The sequence below is a fragment of the Schistocerca americana genome, chromosome 3, assembly GCF_021461395.2.
Source record: "Schistocerca americana isolate TAMUIC-IGC-003095 chromosome 3, iqSchAmer2.1, whole genome shotgun sequence".
Taxonomy (NCBI): Eukaryota; Metazoa; Arthropoda; class Insecta; order Orthoptera; family Acrididae; genus Schistocerca; species Schistocerca americana.
The window spans coordinates 225,183,182-225,202,826 of record NC_060121.1 but is presented as its reverse complement, the minus strand read 5'-3'; the positions used below and the strand labels follow the sequence as shown (position 1 = coordinate 225,202,826).

Genomic DNA, 19,645 nt, shown 5'->3' with positions numbered 1-19,645 from the left:
GAATTTCCAAGCTCGTCCATCGCTACGATAAGTGCCTTAATTTAAATGGCAACTATGTAGAAAAGTAGTATTTAAGTGTGGCTTTCATCTGTATACAATAAAAAAATTTTCCAATTCTTTATTTATTTTTAATTCCAAAACTTAATGTACTTTGTGGATAGCCCTCGTATGAAGTGTCCGTCGGGTCATTGAAGTATTTGTTCACTATATTCAAATTTTTCTCTGTATCGTGGTGCAACTTCCATTTGCAACAGCCACGTGTAACGAAGGGATCTCCAGACGTACGTACCTCCTATTTGTCCCACACAAGTACTACATGTTATGCCTCATGCGGTCTGTTTTGGAAGTTTTGACTCTTGAATTCCTTCCTTGTAACATAGTTCACACCCTTGTATTTGTTGTTTTTATTTCTGTGAGGGGTTTATGAGGTATCTTGCCTGCTCTCACTATTTATCACATTTATTTGAGACTGTAATATATTATTATCAGAAAAAGTGTTCAAATGTGTGTGAAATCTTATGGGACTTAACTGCTAAGGTCATCAGTCCCTAAGCTTACACACTACTTGACCTAAATTATCCTAAGGACAAACACACACACCCATGCGCGAGGGAGGACTCGAACCTCCACCGGGGCCAGCTATTATCACATGACTTATATTCTATAATGAATGTATTGCATGACAAATGCCAAGACTACGAAAGGAGAACAATCTCGTCAATGTCCGGTCGAACAGTTTATAAATTTGTGGGGAAAAAAAATGAACGCGAGGAAGATCTGAACACGTATCTCCCACTTTGCAGTCCAACACAGTGACCAAATAACCATTCCACTGCGGTTCTTGCAAGTCGCTCGATGTTGCACATCTTGAGCTTGGACCGTTCACTGTCTCTATTTTGGTTCTTTTTTCACAGTTCAGAACACCTTCTTCATCTTCTCACTTTTGATGCTTGATCCGTGTTCAGTTTCTGATGGGCTATCCACAGGACCATTTTACCATTAAATTTGAGGGGAGTGCGATGGGGAGTTTCCTTGTTAGGAGGGGCACCCAGTATAAATGACATTTCTTCTTATATTGATAAAGCAGAGCTAATGCTCTTCACTGATGATGCTAGCTACAACAACAAAACAAGCAATACTTGAAATATTAAAATGTTTTATTGATTGGTTCTCGGTGGATGATCACTTAACGTAGAAAACCACATTTCATTTAATTCGTACAATGCAAAATTGTTTGCCTCATCATCAGTAATAATACAGCTTGAGACAACAAAAACTTGAAAAACTTATAGTTCAAAATTTGTGGAGTGCATCTTGATCAGAACTTAAATTATAAATCATGTATTAGAGAGCTTCTCAAATGCTTGAGCTAAGCAACATGTGACCTAAGTGTAATTGTCGATTTTGATAAGGAATATATTATAAAATTACCTTCAAAATCAAATGGTTCAAATGGCTATGAGCACTATGGGACTTAATATCTGAGGTCATCAGGCCCCTAGAACTTAGAACTACTTAAACCTAACTAACGTAAGGACATCACACACCTCCATGCCCGAGGCAGGATTCGAACCTGCAACCGTAGCAGTCGCGCGGTTCCGGACTGAAGCGCCTACAACCGCTCGGCCACAACGGCCGGCTAAAATTACCTTACTTAGCTCTTTTCTGTTCTTTGATGTCATGTGCAATAATTTTCTAGGTCAATTCCACATATAGACTCAAAGCATTCTTTACACAACAACTTACTGTAAGGTTAATACAAGATGTCCATCCACGAACTTCATATCGACAAGTCCGTGAAAAAATTAAAATTATTAAGAGCCTTGCAATGGAGTTACTCTCTTATGAAATTTGTTGTCAATAAACGGATGCACTTTTAAAGTAGTAGTATCATTCATAAGTATAGCACTAGGAACACAAAGAGCCTGCGCTTTATGCGAGTTGCCCCTACTCTCGCACAGAAAGGAGCGAAGTATGCAGCCTTAAAGTATTTGACCACCTCCTGGCAGACAACGAAAGTTCTCAAAACAAAGTGAAATCATTACCTCACAACTCATTCTGCTCCTTAGATGAATTTCTGAACAGCCAGTCTCATTATGTGGCTTGGTTTATTAAATTTTGATGTGTAGTCAAAAAAATACAGTTATGAAAATGGGCAGCATGTAGCCATGATTTTGTAGAGCAAATGAACATTATTTGTAGCTCTGCTGGCACATTCCACATCATGGCGATTTGTCGCGAATGTAATCCACAGAGCGCTCATAAACTTTTACTAAAGTAAACTTGGTAAAACGCTTTGCGTAAATTTCGAGGTGGCATCTTCAAGATCACCGCCAATTCCCTCTCCTGTGCTCCTGAACTGTGCTTCAGTTCCGTCACCACTGAGATGAAAGTCGGTGGGAACGTCACAGCCTCCTTTCCTACTGCAGCCCTCACAAGACGCCGCATGATGTGTCGTCACCCTCGCTTCCAACATAGAGATTATGAAAGTAATTATGCGGTAAGAGTATTATCTGAACAACTGAGGAATGTCTCTGGAAACCAGCTTGCAAATAACTCCTGAGTGGTCCCGTAGTTCAATATTTCTGTATGCTTCTTTCCACTAGGCGTTGCTGTTTGTATACGCAGACAGACAGACAGAACGCTTGACTCGATCGATAGACGTGGAGTACAGTCGCAACCCGTGAGATATGTCAGGTGCTTGTGGTTTATTTTGGCACACCGCTGTCTCGCGTAATTATAGGAACATGTGAGCCCTGTGGCTGACAGAATCAATGAGCTCCTACGTAAGATCACAGAGTTTATGGGTAACTCACAAAGGCATTCTGGGAAAATGCCATAGGCTGCACACTTAAAACACCTTTATTTGGAGCAAACGAATTCCACCTTCTTCTGAGTACAGAAAACTATGCAAGGTGATTCTAATTAAACTTTCGCTACTTGAGCTAGTATTGACGGAAAACTATACGGACGGAAAAAAATCGCAAAACTAAAAAATAATTAATGTAAAGTAATTAAATTTCGGAAATTTAGCACACAGAAATGGTTATAGTCCTACACTAATTGACAACGGATTCCGTAAAGGATAACATCACTCCTTTACCCACCTCAGACAGCACAAGGCAGGACTGATAACAAATGCACCCCATGCTACCTTTGGGCAGGACTTCACAGTTTCTTTCCAGGAAACTAAAATCCAGGAAATATATTGCAGATTTTTACACTGGGAACACTAGTCTGACTGAGGATGAAAGGAGTTGGAGACCGAAAAGAAAAGCTTTTACTTTTGCTGAACATGCTGTGAATGAGTGTCATTCATATGATGTGAAATGTGATGTTCTTCATACAGGAACTAAGGGCAGAAAACTAACATTACTTGAAATTCTGGCCATTAATAAACACCAATCGAAGAATCCTGACCTGGTCCTAATGACCAAATACAGATCCATCACTCACCTTTATTAAAGTGGTAGCAAAAAGCTATTATTTCTCTCACCATTAGATAGTAAGCTTGTTATAACTGTTCCACACCCATATTCCATAGAGATTTCTCCCCCCCCCCCCCCTCCCTTTTTCTCCACCTGTTCGTCACACTCGCCAGTTAGTCCATATGACAGAGTAGCCTGTGCCATTACTCACTTGTACAGCATTTTTGTCTTATGTGTTCATATAGTATTTACATTGAATGTACCGCAAAATAAAATCTATTTGTTCAGAGTCTTTTTGGGTATTACATTATGCTTGTGTTTTCTATCGATATAATCATAAAATGTCACATATCTTTGAACAGAAATCTTTGTACAGTTATGAATTCTCACCGTAGTTGTGTGGACTATCTGTTCAGTATTAAGTTATCTGACGATGGACTAAGAAGCCGAAAGTCGGTTCAAAACGAACTATTAAATAAATGTTATTGTAGAACATTAGTAGTGTGTATACAAGTTATAAAATAAACTTCAAAAAACTGCCTATTAAAACGTGCGTCGGTTTTGATTCGCGTAGTACATTTTTGTTTGTTGGTTTATCCCATTGTTGTATATCATTTACGTTTCGATAAAGATTCTGATTGTTGTTTCAGTCTTTTATTTCTTCATTTTGTATAATAAAATATATTAGAACTATCAGTTAGAATAATTAAAGATGATAAAAGCAAATCTAACTTTGTGTCTAACAGTGGAGCTGTTTACTACAGGGCTATATTGCGTTTGTCACTTGTTTGGTGAACTTATCAATCTGGGTGTCAACTTAAAAAAGCAGGAGCAATGCATCTTTGCTAGTGCGAGAGTGCGATGATCTTTTCTGAGATGGTAAGACAATCTGCAGTGTGGTTGTAATTAAACTGTCTCTACTTGTGCCAGTGTAAATGGAAAACTTTTTGCCATATGGGTACCCAACTTTATAGGAATGGTGTTCAGACTGTGTGCTGCAGGATTTGCGTTGTTAGTAGTGTTAGTGCCTTGCCTTGCGGCTAGTATGGCGACGCAGGCCTGAATCACAAGCGTTAGTGTGCGATACAGTTGCAGACAGTCAACATGGGTCTGGGAAGGGTGAGCAAGGCTTTACACGTAAAGCCGTCTTAAATGGCAATTTGGGAACTGCCCATGGGAAAGGCTGACGGCCAATTGCGCAACATATTATTGAAGAAGCTGCTGTTACCAAATCATAGATTGCTGGACGTAATGTGCGATGTACTGGTAGTGCATGACAGCTAAACATTCCGTGGTCCACCGTTCGAGAATTGATGTTTCGGGCAGCAGTAGAGCAGCCTTTCGTAGATGCAGATGGTCGTCACATTGAACAACGTTTGCAACCTGCAACATACACATGGTACGCAACTAACAAATGTTACCCTGAAATTTTCAGTTAAATCAATACAATGAAATAAATACCCTTAGCTGCATACAGGCAGTGGTATACGTCAACGGGGACAGTTGAAAATGTGTGCCCCGACCGGGACTCGAACCTGGGGTTTCCTGCTTACATGGCAGACGCTCCAACCATCTGAGCCACTGAGGACACAGAGGATAGTGCGACTGCAGGGACTTTCTGGCACGCCTCCCGGGAGACCCACATTCCCAACTTATTGTCCCGCACTAAATTCATAGTGCCCCTGCCCATTACACGCATTACTCGCAGCAGACAATCTTACCGAGTCCCCTAAGAGTTTGGGCAATGCGTATGCATCCAGCACAGAAGAAGAAGGTCAATGGCCAGTTAGCCTTAACTATATGAAGACGGTATCTGTTCTTTCGGACATGTCCGAAGAAACAAATACCATATTCATATCTGTAATAAGGGGTGGCCACCCTACCCCACGGCGTCTGAACGTGATTTCACCTTGGTTTTGCCATATGTTGAAGACACTTACCACAGCACTCCTCAAACAATCGACAAGTCGTTCAGTTTCTGATGCTCGTGCAGAGCCTCCGGGCCATTTCAATCTGCTCTCGGTTAAACTCAGACTGTCAATGGCCTTGCCGCAGTGGATACACCGGTTCCCATCAGATCACCGAAGTTAAGCGCTGTTGGGCGTGGTCGGCACTTGGATGGGCGACCGTCCCGGCGACCATGCGCTGTTGCCATTTTTCGGGGTGTACTCAGCCTCGTGATGCCAATTGAGGAGCTACTCGACCGAATAGTAGCGGCTCCGGTCACAGAAAACCATCATAACGTCCGGGAGAACGGTGTGCTGTCCACATGCCCCCCCACCTATCCGCATCATTAGCTGAGGATGACACGGCGGTCGGATGGTCCCGATGGGCCACTTGTGGCCTGAAGGCGGAGTGCTCTAAACTCAGACTGATCGCGCGCGTTCCGCATTCTACACACGGACAGCGCGCTCACTGATATCACATGCACTGTGCGTGTATCTGAGTAGGAGTCGTTTCTCGCCAGGTGATGCTGCTATCGCCTGGACTGGTTTATATCGATAGTAGGTCGTTGGTCACAATTACCTGGCTGATTAGTTTACATCCAGAGCGATGCTGTATGCAGAACTGGGACAAGTCTGAAAAGAGGACGTGGTGCCACATCTGTGTAACGGAGTCATCGCAGGGCGCACCATGCGAAGGGAGGCCTCAACAATGGTCCCCGAGCCGACAGTAATGCCCCAGGCGTCGCCGCACTGTCCACGTGAATATTTCTCTTGCTGAAAGCGAGCCCATTTCCTAATTCAAGATGCGCAACGCGGGTGTATTGTCCTGTCCGGCAGAGTGAACAATACGCCTGTGTTCTTGGGCGCTTGTCGGGTGGTGCTCCTGATACTTCTTGATGCTGAGTATGAGATTTGCATGTCAGCTGCGGGAGCTGGGCCAACGCAAGCAGCAATATCGTTGATCAGTAGATCTCATTCTCGATAGATTACAACCCTGCCGCTGTCGAATTCCGACACGTGGTTCTTATACAAGGTATAACACGAGCTTATCCGAAAGAAATAACGTTTAAATGCAATTTATGAATGAAAAACGAAGTGTGTAATCTTTCTTTGTATACAGAAGATGCCATTACTACTGCCTCCTTTGCGAGGTTGCCCTCAAATACTAATCACTTAACATTTTCAGGCAAGTAGTAAACGTCATCAGTACTCATACTCTGCAAACAATTGCGAAGTGCTTGCCAAAGGCTACTACACATTGCACCAGTTATTTAGTGCTACTTGCTCTTCCATTGACATATCTAGCACGGGAAGAATTATTTCTTAAACCATCTAATTAGTCTAATGTTGTCACTGCGGTCCCTACGACAACGATACGTAGGGGGTTGTACAGGGTGTCAAAAAAACTTTACAACTTCGTAATGATACAGAAAGTCTTAATATAACTTACAGTATCGGTACATGTGTCATTTTGTAGCAAATAACTTCAAGTTTGAGTCACGTAGTGCATCAGTACCCCATTCCACCATCTTTTTTTTGTATTTGGTCGTAGCGGACATCACATGACATCCGTTGAAGTTCGTTGTTGATCCTTTCATTCAGTTTTTTTTTCTTTTTATTACAGAGCGAAGCAGCCCTCTAACCGAACACGCTGAGCTACCGTCGAAAGCGCCAGCATAATGCACAGTTAGTATGGCTACTTTCACTGGTGCGGTGCGTTCTCGCTGTGTCTTTCGGTTTCATGAAAAGGATACTGTAACAACTGTTCGGCGTAAATTTCGCACCGAATACGCTAGAGAACCTCCAGGAAGGCCTACAATTTACTCTTGGCCCAATAACTTCATAGAGACGCGTTGTTCCATGAAATACACTACTGGCCATTAAAATTGCTACACTAAGAAGAAATGCAGACGATAAACGGGTATTCATTGGACAAATATATTATACTAGAACTGACATGTGATTACATTTTCACGCAGTTTGGGTGCATAGATCCTGAGAAATCAGTACCCAGAACAACCACCTCTGGCCGTAATAACGGCCTTGATACGCCTGGGCATTGAGTCAAAGAGCTTGGATGGCGTGTACAGGTACAGCTGCCCATGCAGCTTCAACACGATACCACAGTTCATCAAGAGTAGTGACAGGCGTATTGTGACGAGCCAGTTGCTCGGCCACCATTGACCAGACGTTTTCAATTGCTGAGAGATCTGGAGAATGTGCTGGCCAGGGCAGCAGTCGAACATTTTCTGTATCCAGAAAGGCCCGTACAGGAACTCCAACATTCGGTCGTGCATTATCCTGGTGAAATGTAGGGTTTCGCAGGAATCGAATGAAGGGTAGAGCCACGAATCGTAACACATCTGAAATATAACGTCCACTTTCAAAGTGCCGTCAATGCGAACAAGAGGTGACCGAGACGTGTAATCAATGGCACCCCATACCATCAAGCCGGATGATACGCCAGTATGGCGATGACTAATACACGCTTCCAATGTGCGTTCACCGCGACGTCGCCAAACACGGATGCGACCATCATGATGCTGTAAACAGAACCTGGATTCATCCGAAAAAATGTCGTTTTGCCATACGTGCAGCCAGGTTCATCGTTGAGTACACCATCGCAGGCGTTCCAGTCTGTGATGCAGCGTCACGGGTAACCGTAGCCATGGTCTCCGACCTGATAGTCCATGCTGCTGCAAACGTCGTCGAACTGTTCGTGCAGATGGTTGTTGTCTTGCAAACGTCCCCATCTGTTGACTCACGGATCGAGACGTGGCTGCACTATCCGTTACAGCCATGCGGATAAGATGCCTATCATCTCGACTTCTAGTGATACGAGGCCATTGGGATCCAGCACGCCGTTCCGTTTTACCCTCCTGAACCCACCGATTCCATATTCTGCTAACAGTCACTGGATCTCGACCAACACGAGCAGCAATGTCGCGATACGATAAACTGCAATCGCGATAAGCTACAATCCGACCTTTATCAAAGTCGGAAACGTGATGGTACGCATTTCTCCTCCTTACACGAGGCATCACTACGACGTTTCGCCAGGCAACGTCGGTCAACTGCTGTTTGTGTATGAGAAATCGGTTGGAAACTTTCCTCATGTCAGCACGTTGTGGGTGTCGCCGCCGGCGCCAACCTTGTGTGAATGCTCTGAAAAGCTAATCATTTGCATATCACAGCATCTTCTTCCTATCGGCGAAATTTCGCGTCAGTAGGACGTCATCTGCGTGGTGTAGCAATTTTAATGGCCAGTATTGCTTAAAAGTTTACACTTGAAACCATACAGATTGACAACAGCACAGCACATTAGTGATGCAGGTAAGTTTGCTCCTGGGGGATTCTGTGCGGTAATGCTGGATCAGATAGAGTATGACGAGACATTCCTAAACTCAATCATTTTCAGCAATGAGACAACATATCAGTGGCTTGGTGAACACACATAACTGCAGAATGTGGTACAGAGAAAATCCACATGCAATCCTGGAACACGTTCGTGACAGCCCCAAAGTTAATGTGTTTTGTGCCAATAGCAAACTGAAAGTGTACGGTCCTTCCTTCTTCATGGAGATAAGTGTCACTGGTATTGTGAATCTGGGTATGCATGAAAACTTTTTATTCCACAGATGGATGAAGATGACCGTTTTGGGATGGTTTACCATCAGCTAGTTGCTGCACCCCCCCCCCCCCCCCGTTTCCTCTCGGAAGTTCGAGGTTTCCTCGATGATCGCTTTCCAGGCCGGTGGATTGGCCGTGAAGGACCAATCGCATGGCCACCTCGCCCCCCAAACTCGACACAACCGGATTTCTTCCTTAGGTGTTTCATTAAAGACCGCGTGTGTGTTCCTCCCCTACCAAACAATTTAGCCGACCTGGAAAACCAAGTATGGGCTGCCGTTGTACAAGTTACACCCGATTTGCTGCAGCAAGTATGGGACGAAACTGATTACTGGTGGGATGTTTGCTGCATCACAAATGGCAGTCACATGGAACCAAAATGACACTTGACACTTTTAAGTGAAACTTGAGGTTTTTGGCTACAAAATGACACATCTACCGATTTTGTAAGTTATCTGAATAAATTTCTATATCATTCCAAAACTGTTAATTCGTTTTTGATACACCTTATAGTATATTCCTAGCTTCACCACTTACAGTTGGTACTTCAAACCTCGTAAGTAGGCTTTCACGAGAGAGTTAGCGTCTGATTTCAAGCATTAACGGTGAAACAAAAATGTGACGATTCATGTTGTCCATCTTTGTATACGTTGAATATTCCCAGTTAGTTCTATCTGGTACAGGTCCCACACATTTAAGCAATATTCGAGGATGGGTCGGACGAGTGATCTGTAAGCAATCTCCTTTGCAGACCGAAGTGTATCCGCGACTGAACCTATGTGATCGTGTAAGTGTTAAAACCAGGTATCTGTAGGAGTTTAACGGTTCCAACTGTGACTCAGTGATATTAGTTTAACATAACACTGTTTTTTTCTTTTTGTGAAGTGCACAGTTTTACATTTCTGAAAATTTAAAACAAGATTCCGATGTATGCACCACTTTGAAATCTTATCAAGGTCTGGCTGAATATTTGTGCAGGTTCTCAGACTGTACTTCGTTGTAGATAACTGCACCATTTGCAAAAAGTCTGAGGTGACTATTAATATTGCGTGCAAGACCATTAATATTGCGTGCAACATGAACAGCAGGGGACGCAATACACTTGCCTGGAGTACACCCGAAGTTACTTCTACATCTATCGATGACTATCCATCCAAGATAACACGCTCCCTCCATGTCAAGAAATGCTCAGTTCAGTCACAAATTTCGTTGGATACATCGTACGATCGTACTTTTGATAATAATCATAGGTGTGGTACTGCGGCAAATACTTTCCAGTAATTGAGGAATACTCGATCTACCTGACTGCCTTGGTCCTTGGCTTTCAGGATGTCTTGTGAGAAAAGTGCGAGTTGCGTCCACATGATATGTGTTTTCGAAATCCATGCTGGTTGGCATAGAGTAGGTCATTCTGTTCCAGATACATCTTTGTATTTGAGCTCAGAATATGTTATAAGATTCGGCAACAAATTGATGTCAAGGATAGTCGACGGTAGTTTTGTGGGTCATTTCTGCTACCCTTCTTGTAGACATGTGTGACCTGCATACCGATTGCATTTCCCCAATTAATCAAAGTTTGCTGGGTGTATGTGATCAGCTTTCAGAATGTTATCAGAGAAAAGCGCGAATTGAGTTTCACACGATTTACGAGTTCAGAATCCTTGCTGATTAGCATGGAGAATGTAATTCCGCTCGAGAAATATCGTTACATTTGAACTTATGATATTTTCTAGTATTATACAGCAAATGAATGTCAAGAATACTGGACAGCAATTTTGAGTTTTGCTGCCTTTCTCATGAGTGGGTGTGACTTTCGCTTTCATCAATCCACTGGAGAAAGTGATTCGTTCGAGGAATCAACGATGTTTTATGGTTAAAAGAGGTGTTAACTCATCCACGGGTTACTTACTATAACTCAATCTGGTTAAACGAAAAAGAAAGAAAAGAGAAAGCTCACGTTTCTAATATGTATGGGAATTGGATGTAAGTCTTAATCTCATTCTCCTCCCTGCCTCTCCATCGCCTTCTCTTCTTCTCTTTGTCGGTCTTCTCCCCCTTTCCCCTTTCTTAGTCCATCCTATCTCCCTCTATCTCAGTCCATCACTTTCTCCCACCTTTTCCCGTCCATCTTCTTCTCTCTCTCTCTCTCTCTCTCTCTCTCTCTCTCTCTCTCTCTCTCTCTCTCTCCACCTCATTCCTTCCCCTCTCTCTCTCTCTCTCTCGTCTCTCCTTGTATCACTCCTCCCCCTTTCTATCTCCGTCTTCTCCTCCGTCTCTCTCACCATCTCTTGCCTCTCTCTGTCCATCTCCTCCTTCCTGCTTTGAATATCCATTTCCTCCCACCCCTCTGCCAATCTCCTCTACCCTCTGTTTCTGACCTTGATCTTTTTTATTGTTATTTTTGAAAATTAAGATTCTGTTGTAGTACTGTAATCATAAGCCGATAACCCATAAATACAACTTCACTGTTTGCTGACAACTTCACTGTTATAATATATTTTATATTTCTATAATATGTGTATTAAAAATACGTAGCCTATGCCCGTTCGAATTTCTATAGAGCATTGTGCAAAAATTTGAAGGAAGTTGCTCAAGAACTCTTCGAGATTTTTGGTAATAACATTCCTCCTTCATATATTATGTATTTGTTTATTTATTATATATATCAACAAATATACAAAAATACATGCATATTAGAAAGCATCGTTGTGTAAAAATTTCGGAGAAATAGGTGAAAACCTTTCGGAGATTTAAGATTTTGAACAACGAACATTTACATTTTTATTTAGATTTCACTTGCAATTACTACATATATATTTGTATGTTATATTTGGTGCTCAATGTGTACTTACAGTTTGCAACATGTCACCTGATTATATAAACGAGTATGAAATTTAAGCTGTATAAACTTGACACTATCGGATTTGTATACCACCTGAAATATTTATTCCATCGCATGTTGTATTCAGCATCTCAAAGATCTCCACAATCCTTTAAAAAATGGTTCAAATGGCTCTGAGCAGTATGGGACTTAACTTCTGTGGTCATCAGTCCCCTAGAATTTAGAACTACTTAAACCTAACTAACCTAAGGACATCACACACATCCATGGCCGAGGCAGGATTCGAACCTGCGACCGCAGCAGTTCCGCGGTTCCGGACTGAGCGCCTTAACCGCGAGACCACCGCGGCCGGCCCACAATCCTTTAAAACTTATTCCGAAATAATAATGTTATTATGATGTATATTCTTTGTAATTTGTGATAATGTTTCTTTTTTCTGTATATTCTTTGCACCTAACAGTTTCCAGACGCCATCTTTGTTTACAAAATATGACAGCTTACATATGACGTATTACAATAGTGAAAGAAGCCTGTGACCACTGCAGGGATTCTGTTTTACTTGTATTATTTTCACTGTTAGATACACGTTTAGTTTTTAGTCAAAAAGCCCCCAAGGCCATGTTCTGAAATAGACAGTGCTATAAGTTCCCCCAAAATCGTAACACAACACACACATATTTCGTACTAATAAATGTAAATTCACTTGATAGTGGAGGTTTAAACCTTCGAAACGCGTCGTGACTGCTAACAGTAAACTTGTTGTTTCATTGAATGAAGAAATCGAATGTGAGCACGCGCTTCATACTGAGCAGGAGACTCCGAATATTCTTCTAGGCATCTCTACGAGTTCACTGTGCGCTCAGAACTGAAAGGTTCGTCGCGACGCGATCGACGAGCATTCTAGACGCATTGCGCAACACACCTGCGAAAGCTTCGTCGAATTTTCCCCGTGTTTTTAATTTTGCGACCGATCGCACCTTGAAACAAAAAAAAAAAGGAAAAAATACCCCTCGTATGTTGGCCATCAAGATTAATATTTCAGTCCAGTAGATAATTTAATGTGTACAGTGGCACGTGCCCTCACTCGATAAAGCACTACAGAGAGATTTCGGATTTTTCACATCTGTGGTGCAAACTGGTGATCTCCTCTACTCATCGGCCAGTCTCTTCTATCATCAATATTCGAGCCGATGGGCTCCGAATCGACCGCCGCGGCACCCTTATATTAGTGTCTTCGTCTCTAGAGAAGGGCGGCGCTTTTTATAGACGGCGATATACATGTGTGGGCTGCCTTTTTTTGGAAGCATTCCTATAGAAGCCAGGCGCCCTGATATTGAATCCGCCCGATCGCGTGACCGGCATCGGCTGCGCGCAAAAGTCTTGACGTTTAATATCCCTTCCACAGCAGACAGCACTTCTTCTGCCCGCGTTTCCTGAGTAATTAAGAAACCGTCTCAGTTTCTCTCGAGAGATTTAAAGGGATCGCGGACAGAATCTGATATCAAGCTATTGTTTCACATGTTTAACCTAATTAAGAGCCATTTACGTAAAAATGTTTACAAACAAGGAAGAAAACACGCTGACGTCGATTCATTATCCCGGAAAGGCTGTGAGAGTACGGCCGTTGTTGTGCAGCAAGCACATTCCTCTTGTCAGCATTCACCTCCATTTGTTTTTAATGCTCCTTTTGACTTGTTTCGGGGTCTTGCAATATCGCTGTGAATTGGTAGTTTCCACCTGAGGCAGAAATCCGACCAAAATGATGCCTTCTTGGAAACATTCATTGAGGCCGCATGTTTTTTGCCTGAAATTGTGGTTTTGAATTTTTTGGCAGATGAGGAATTGGTGTGACGGCACTGTAAAGGGTGTCTTTCTACATCAGGCGTGTAATGAGCCACCCATATTTTATCTCCACTCACAACAGAGCTCAGAAAATCCTCATCCTCCAGTTGAAGTCACTGAAGAAACTCACCGGCATTTTTGGCCCGATTTTTCTTGTGCTGCTCTGCCAGCTGTTTTGGGACCCATTTTGTGCACTGTTTCCGGTATCCCAGCGTTTCTGTGTGTGTCTCGTATAAGGGAGTTCTAGAGAGCTGTGGAAACATAGCAGATATTTCATCCACTGTCTTCGCGAACAGATTCCTTGATTTTTCGCGCCAACTGTTCAGTCAAAATGGAAAGTTTTTCACACCTCTCCCCGTCACTAACATTTGTTCTGCTTCCCCTAAACTCCCTACACCATTTAAACAGATTCGTTCTGTTCATACCTTCGCCGTAAAGCGCTGCGATTCGCGAAAAATTTCGGAAGGTGTTTTCCTTTCGCGACTAGGAAGCGGATCACACAATGTAGCTCACACTATGCAGGATTTCTTACCATATCTTTCACGCAGCTGGACACTACAGCGTGAGTTTGCGTACTACCGTGATCCTGCGATGCTCGCGCGATGCCCCCACCTCTACACAAAGTGTTGCCAACCCTCAAAAATCAAAAAGCCACAACCTGTTATGGTCACAGTATACTTACTCTCTGAATAAGCATCGTATTCGACAACCGCCGATATTTCGACCGGTGACCACCCCGTCATTTTCAACACACAAATACTACGAAAGAGCGCTGTACAAGGAAATTTACTCACAGGAGGAGCCACGCCGACCAAGAATCATAGCAAAGCACATGCAGAAAGACAACACACCCACTATAGACAACTAGTGCCACCCCAGAACGAAAAGTGAGAAACGTAGGAAGTTATCGCTAGAGTGAACATTAATTAAACTCTGTATACAAAGGAATTATAAAAATCAATTAAATAAAGTAAAAGGAAAAATCGAAGTTCAATGTCGAGGTACTCGGACCATTAAATTGCCTTAGGCCTAGCTCGATGCAGTTGTTCCAGGGATCCGGCGAAAGTTCCTATGAGGGAGTCCTGAACGATACGTGGCAACGTCTGCTGCAGTCAGAGCTTGGAGATTCTGGCCACGCCCAACTGTAGAGAGTAGCAGTTGTTGTGTCGTTACCCCGTCCGATTCGATTCAGTTAGCACCAGGTGACACGAAGAACAATGAAGCCTAATAGCTGGGTTTTCGACTTGCTGGGATGAATATAACCACTCAAATTTCTGGGTATCCGTAGAATTGAAAGCGTCGGCTAGCAGGATTACGGTGGTTCTCCTTATCACTTGGCGAGATCAATCCTATTGCAGAACTTTGCTGAATGGTGGGAGAAAACGATTCTTGTTTATTGTTGTCGATAACCGATCGAGAGTTTGCTCTCTTCCTACATGAGGTGGTGATATTGGTTGGCACGGGGAGTCAACAAACATGCGCAGGCGGAAGCGTATCAGATCCAATGCGCAGGGGCTGACGCAGCTGAACGTTCAGTAAGTGGGCGTGTCAACTGCTGCGTCGCACAGCTGTGCTGTTTCGAACTGAGGGATAAACAGGAAGCCTGTTGTTCGAGTGTTTGCGTCGCCTTCTCAGGAACTCTCGCGGAAGCGTATCAGACCCAATGCGCACGGGCTGACGAAGCTGAACGTTCAGTAGATGGGCGTGTCAACTGTTGTGTCGCACAGCTGTGCTGTTTTGAACTGATGAAAAACAGGAAGCCAGCGCTGTTGTTCGAGTGTTTGCGTCACCTTCTCAGGGACTTTCAGTTAGGTTTCGCAAAAAACGTTATTGCTGCTCTTCACTTTTACAGTTGTTTTCGAATCGGCCCCTGTAAGCAAGTGGTCCATCCAAGGTGTCGTAGAGGTACTTTGGATTCCGTTTCACTGTAACACACTGTCCTTGAATATTGACTGCGGGCAGTAATTTGCATATTCTTTGCTCAGATGGAGTGCTCCAACTTCTGTCATCAGTAGGTTTGGTTTTAAATTTCACTTCCTGAAATACTGATCTAATACGCGAAGGTTCTAGGTCACTGTTTCTTCTACCTCTGAGAGACTGATCCGCTGGGTCAATAGAAAGGTGTCATGGGTGTAGATAAATTGCGGAGACAGTTTCGGCATGTCATGGGTATACACACTCATGCTCATAAATTATAATGCTGATACATGGTGAAACAACGCTCTGGAGGGCGGTTTGCGGGTTTAAATCACCTCGGGGTATGACCATGCGGTGCAATGGCACGCGGGCGTCGCACGGTGGCGCTGGCAGCAGTCCACGTACGCAGAGGTGTGTTGGTGCATGTCAGAGTACGGTGCAGAGAGTAAGTGTGCAGACGTTTCCAGACGTGCTAATGGCGACTGTGTGTTGAAAATGACTCAAGGAACACATGCTGATGACGTTATGTGGGGTAGAATACTAGGGCGACTGGAGGCTGGTCAAACACAGCAGGTCGTAGCACGAGCACTCCATGTGCCGCAGAGTGTGATCTCAAGATTATGGCAACGATTCCAGCAGACACGAAACGTGTCCAGGCGCTACAGTGCGGGACGTCCACAGTGTACAACACCACAAGAAGACCGATGTCTCACCATCAGTGCCCGCAGACGGCCACGGAGTACTGCAGGTAGCCTTGCTCGGGACCTTACCGCAACCACTGGAACAGTTGTCTCCAGAAACACAGTCTACAGACGACTGAACATAAACGGTTTATTCGCCTGCTGACCTGCAACGTGCATTCCAATGACCCCTGGTCACAGGAGATCCCCTTAAGCCTGGTGTCAAGAACTCAGTACATGGTCATTGGAACAGTGGCCCCAGGTTATGTTCACGGACGAGTCTAGTTATAGTCTGAACAGTGATTCTCACCGGGTTTTCATCTGGCGTGAACCAGGAACCAGATACCAACCCCTTAATGTCCTTGAAAGGGACCTGTATGGAAGTCGTGGTTTGATGGTGTGGGCTGAGATTATGATTGGTGTACGTACACCCCTGCATGTCTTTGACAGAGGCACTGTAACAGGTCATGTGTATCGAGACGTCAATTTGCACCAGCATGTCCGCCTTTCCAGGGGTGCAGTGGGTCCCACCTCCCTCCTGATGGTTCATAACGCACGACCCCACCGAGCTGCCATCGTGGAGGAGTACCTTGAAACATAAGCTATCAGGCAAATGGAGTGGCCTGCCTGTTCTCCAGACCTAAACCCCATTTGGGATGCTCTCTGTCGACGTATCGCTGTACGTCTTCAAACCCCTAGGCCACTGCAGGAGCTCCGACAGGCACTGGTGCAAGAATGGGAGGCTATACCCCAGCAGCTGCTCGACCACCTGATCCAGTGAATGCCAACACGCTGTGCGGCGTGTGTACGTGTGCATGGTGATCATATCCCATATTGATGTCGGGGTACATGCGCAGGAAACAGTGGCGCTTTGTAGCACATGTGTTTCGAGACGCTTTTCTCAACTTATCACCAATACCGTGGACTTACAGATCTGTGTCGTGTGTGTTCTCTATGTGCCTATGGTGTTAGCGCCATCTTTATGTAGTGCCACGTTCTGTGGCACCACATTATGGAATTATCTTTAATTTATGAGCGTGAGTGTAGATTGAACAGTGTAGGGGAGAGAACTTAACCATGAGTCTGGCAATCTTTCTATGTTGCGGAATTTACTCTGCATGTTTCCTCTTGGAATGAACAACAGACAAAGTGAAGAAGAAACAGGATGACGCACTGGGATGGTAAAGTCGAGAGGACGTCGATGATGCAGCCGATGATGGTATAACTGGCGATGGTGTTGATTGTTAGTGGAAGACCCTAAGCAGCTTGTTAATTGCGGTGCCACAGTACGAAGACACTTGTATCAAGTGGCAGTCTGACATAACTTTATCGCACAGCCGCGATGATTCTAAATGTTTGTTCAAGTAATTATCAAGTTTAGCGTGAGGGAGAAGGGGATGTGGTGCGGGGCTGCAGGTGCAATCGAAATCAAAACATTATGGCGGCAGTGTTCTCTTTAAATATTTTTAATGTATGTAAAGCCCCTTTCGCCCTGTATTTTACAGCTACTTATTTCAGGAGCTTCGAAGTTTACAATGAAAAAGTTATAGATGTTTCTTCTTGAGATATATTGTTTGATTATGCTCCAAATCAGTTTGACTTGATTTAGTCGCGGTTGCAGAAGAGTAACAGCAAAACAGAAAACCTGTTTCCAAATGGTTCAAATGGCTCTGAGCACTATGGGACTCAACTGCTGATGTCATTAGTCCCCTAGAACTTAGAACTAGTTAAACCTAACTAACCTAAGGACATCACAAACATCCATGCCCGAGGCAGGATTCGAACCTGCGACCGTAGCGGTCTTGCGGTTCCAGACTGCAGCGCCTTTAACCGCACGGCCACTTCGGCCGGCCAAACCTGTTTCCTTCAAAACTATGTTTACGATGTACACTTGCTTAGTTTAACTACCTTAAAACTTTTTAACAGTTCGCTCATGGTCATACATTTTGTCCCTCATGTTCATAGTAATAGAAATTCTTCCAACCCATCTGTGGCATGAATCAGCAAACCAGTGTTTAATAGTATTAGTTGGAAACAGTCTTGGTTGCAACTTTAGTTTTTTTATCTATCAACTACGTGTTAACCTTATTTAGGCATCTTCAGGCTGATCTTAATTTGGTATTTCTTAGAACGATCCTTTAGACAGTGTAGCTAAAGGCCATCGTCGAGTACATCAGGCCAACATCGCCTTCGTTAACCTCAGTAAATGCTTTGTAGATGGACGTGAGTGACCTGCACAACGCGTACACGTTCACAGGAGCAAAAAATAGAATAAGATGGGGCTAAAGTAGTTAGCATAATGCACCACAGCGTCGTGTTCTAGTACACTCAGTTGAATTGATGATTTGAACATTCGCCGTTAGAAACTCGATGGAAACTCAGCGTAATTGCCCGCATGTCGTGGTCGTGCGGTAGTGTTCTCGCTTCCCACGCACTGGTTCCCGGGTTCGATTCCCGGCGGGGTCAGGGATTTTTTCTGCCTCGTGATGGCTGGGTGTTGTGTGCTGTCCTTAGGTTAGTTAGGTTTAAGTGGTTCTAAGTTCTAGGGGACTGATGACCATAGATGTTAAGTCCCATAGTGCTCAGAGCCATTTGAACCATTCAGCGTAATTGGTCACGTTAACGGAAAGCACAATACTGACGAGTGATAATGAAATACTCTGTACTGTCCTATTTTCTGTGCTTTGTGGTCCAATGAAAAATTGATTTAAACTAAGCTAAATAAAAGTAGCCTGCAGAATGGAAAAATTAAATAACTGCAACTTAATCCTAATAAGGGAGTAGAATAAGGATTTGAGCGCATGGTGTACTGAATTCACTTCTACTGTCTTCATTGTTGACAGTAACAACGAGCGGAAATTCTTTGCTTGTAAATGTACTTGTGATTGTCCAAATGCATCAAAAGCTAAATAAATAAATTCCTGGAGCAAAATGACACATAATATACGCTGTCTGATCAAAGGTATCCAGGCATCTGTTAGTGGACATTAATATGGGGTATGTCCAGTCTTCGTCATTTTAACGGCCTGAACTTCGATGGCGAAACTTTCAGTGAGATGCCTGAATTTTTGTGGAGGTATGGCAGCCATTTCTTCCTCAAGACCCCAAGCCAGAGAAGGCATTGGGATTTGGAACGAACTCGAAGTCCTGCCCGGCCGCGGTGGCCGAGCGGTTCTAGGCGCTTCAGTCTGGAACTGCGCGACCGTTACGGTCGCAGGTTCGAATCCTGCCTCGGGCATGGATGTGTGTGATGTCCTTAGGTTAGTTAGGTTTAAGTAGTTCTAAGTCTAGGGGACTGATGACCTCAGATGTTAAGTCCCATAGTGCTCAGAGCCATTTGAACCATTTTCGAAGTCCTGA

At 43.8% G+C, this 19,645-nt stretch overlaps 1 protein-coding gene and 1 pseudogene across 1 annotated transcript in view; both read left to right on the top strand.

The window, feature by feature from the left end:
- The window catches only part of LOC124605813 (uncharacterized protein PF11_0207-like), a 281,675-nt gene that overhangs the window by 157,067 nt on the left and 104,963 nt on the right, over positions 1–19,645 (top strand). The window lies entirely within an intron of this gene.
- On the top strand, positions 5,465–5,582 carry LOC124607802 (annotated as a pseudogene).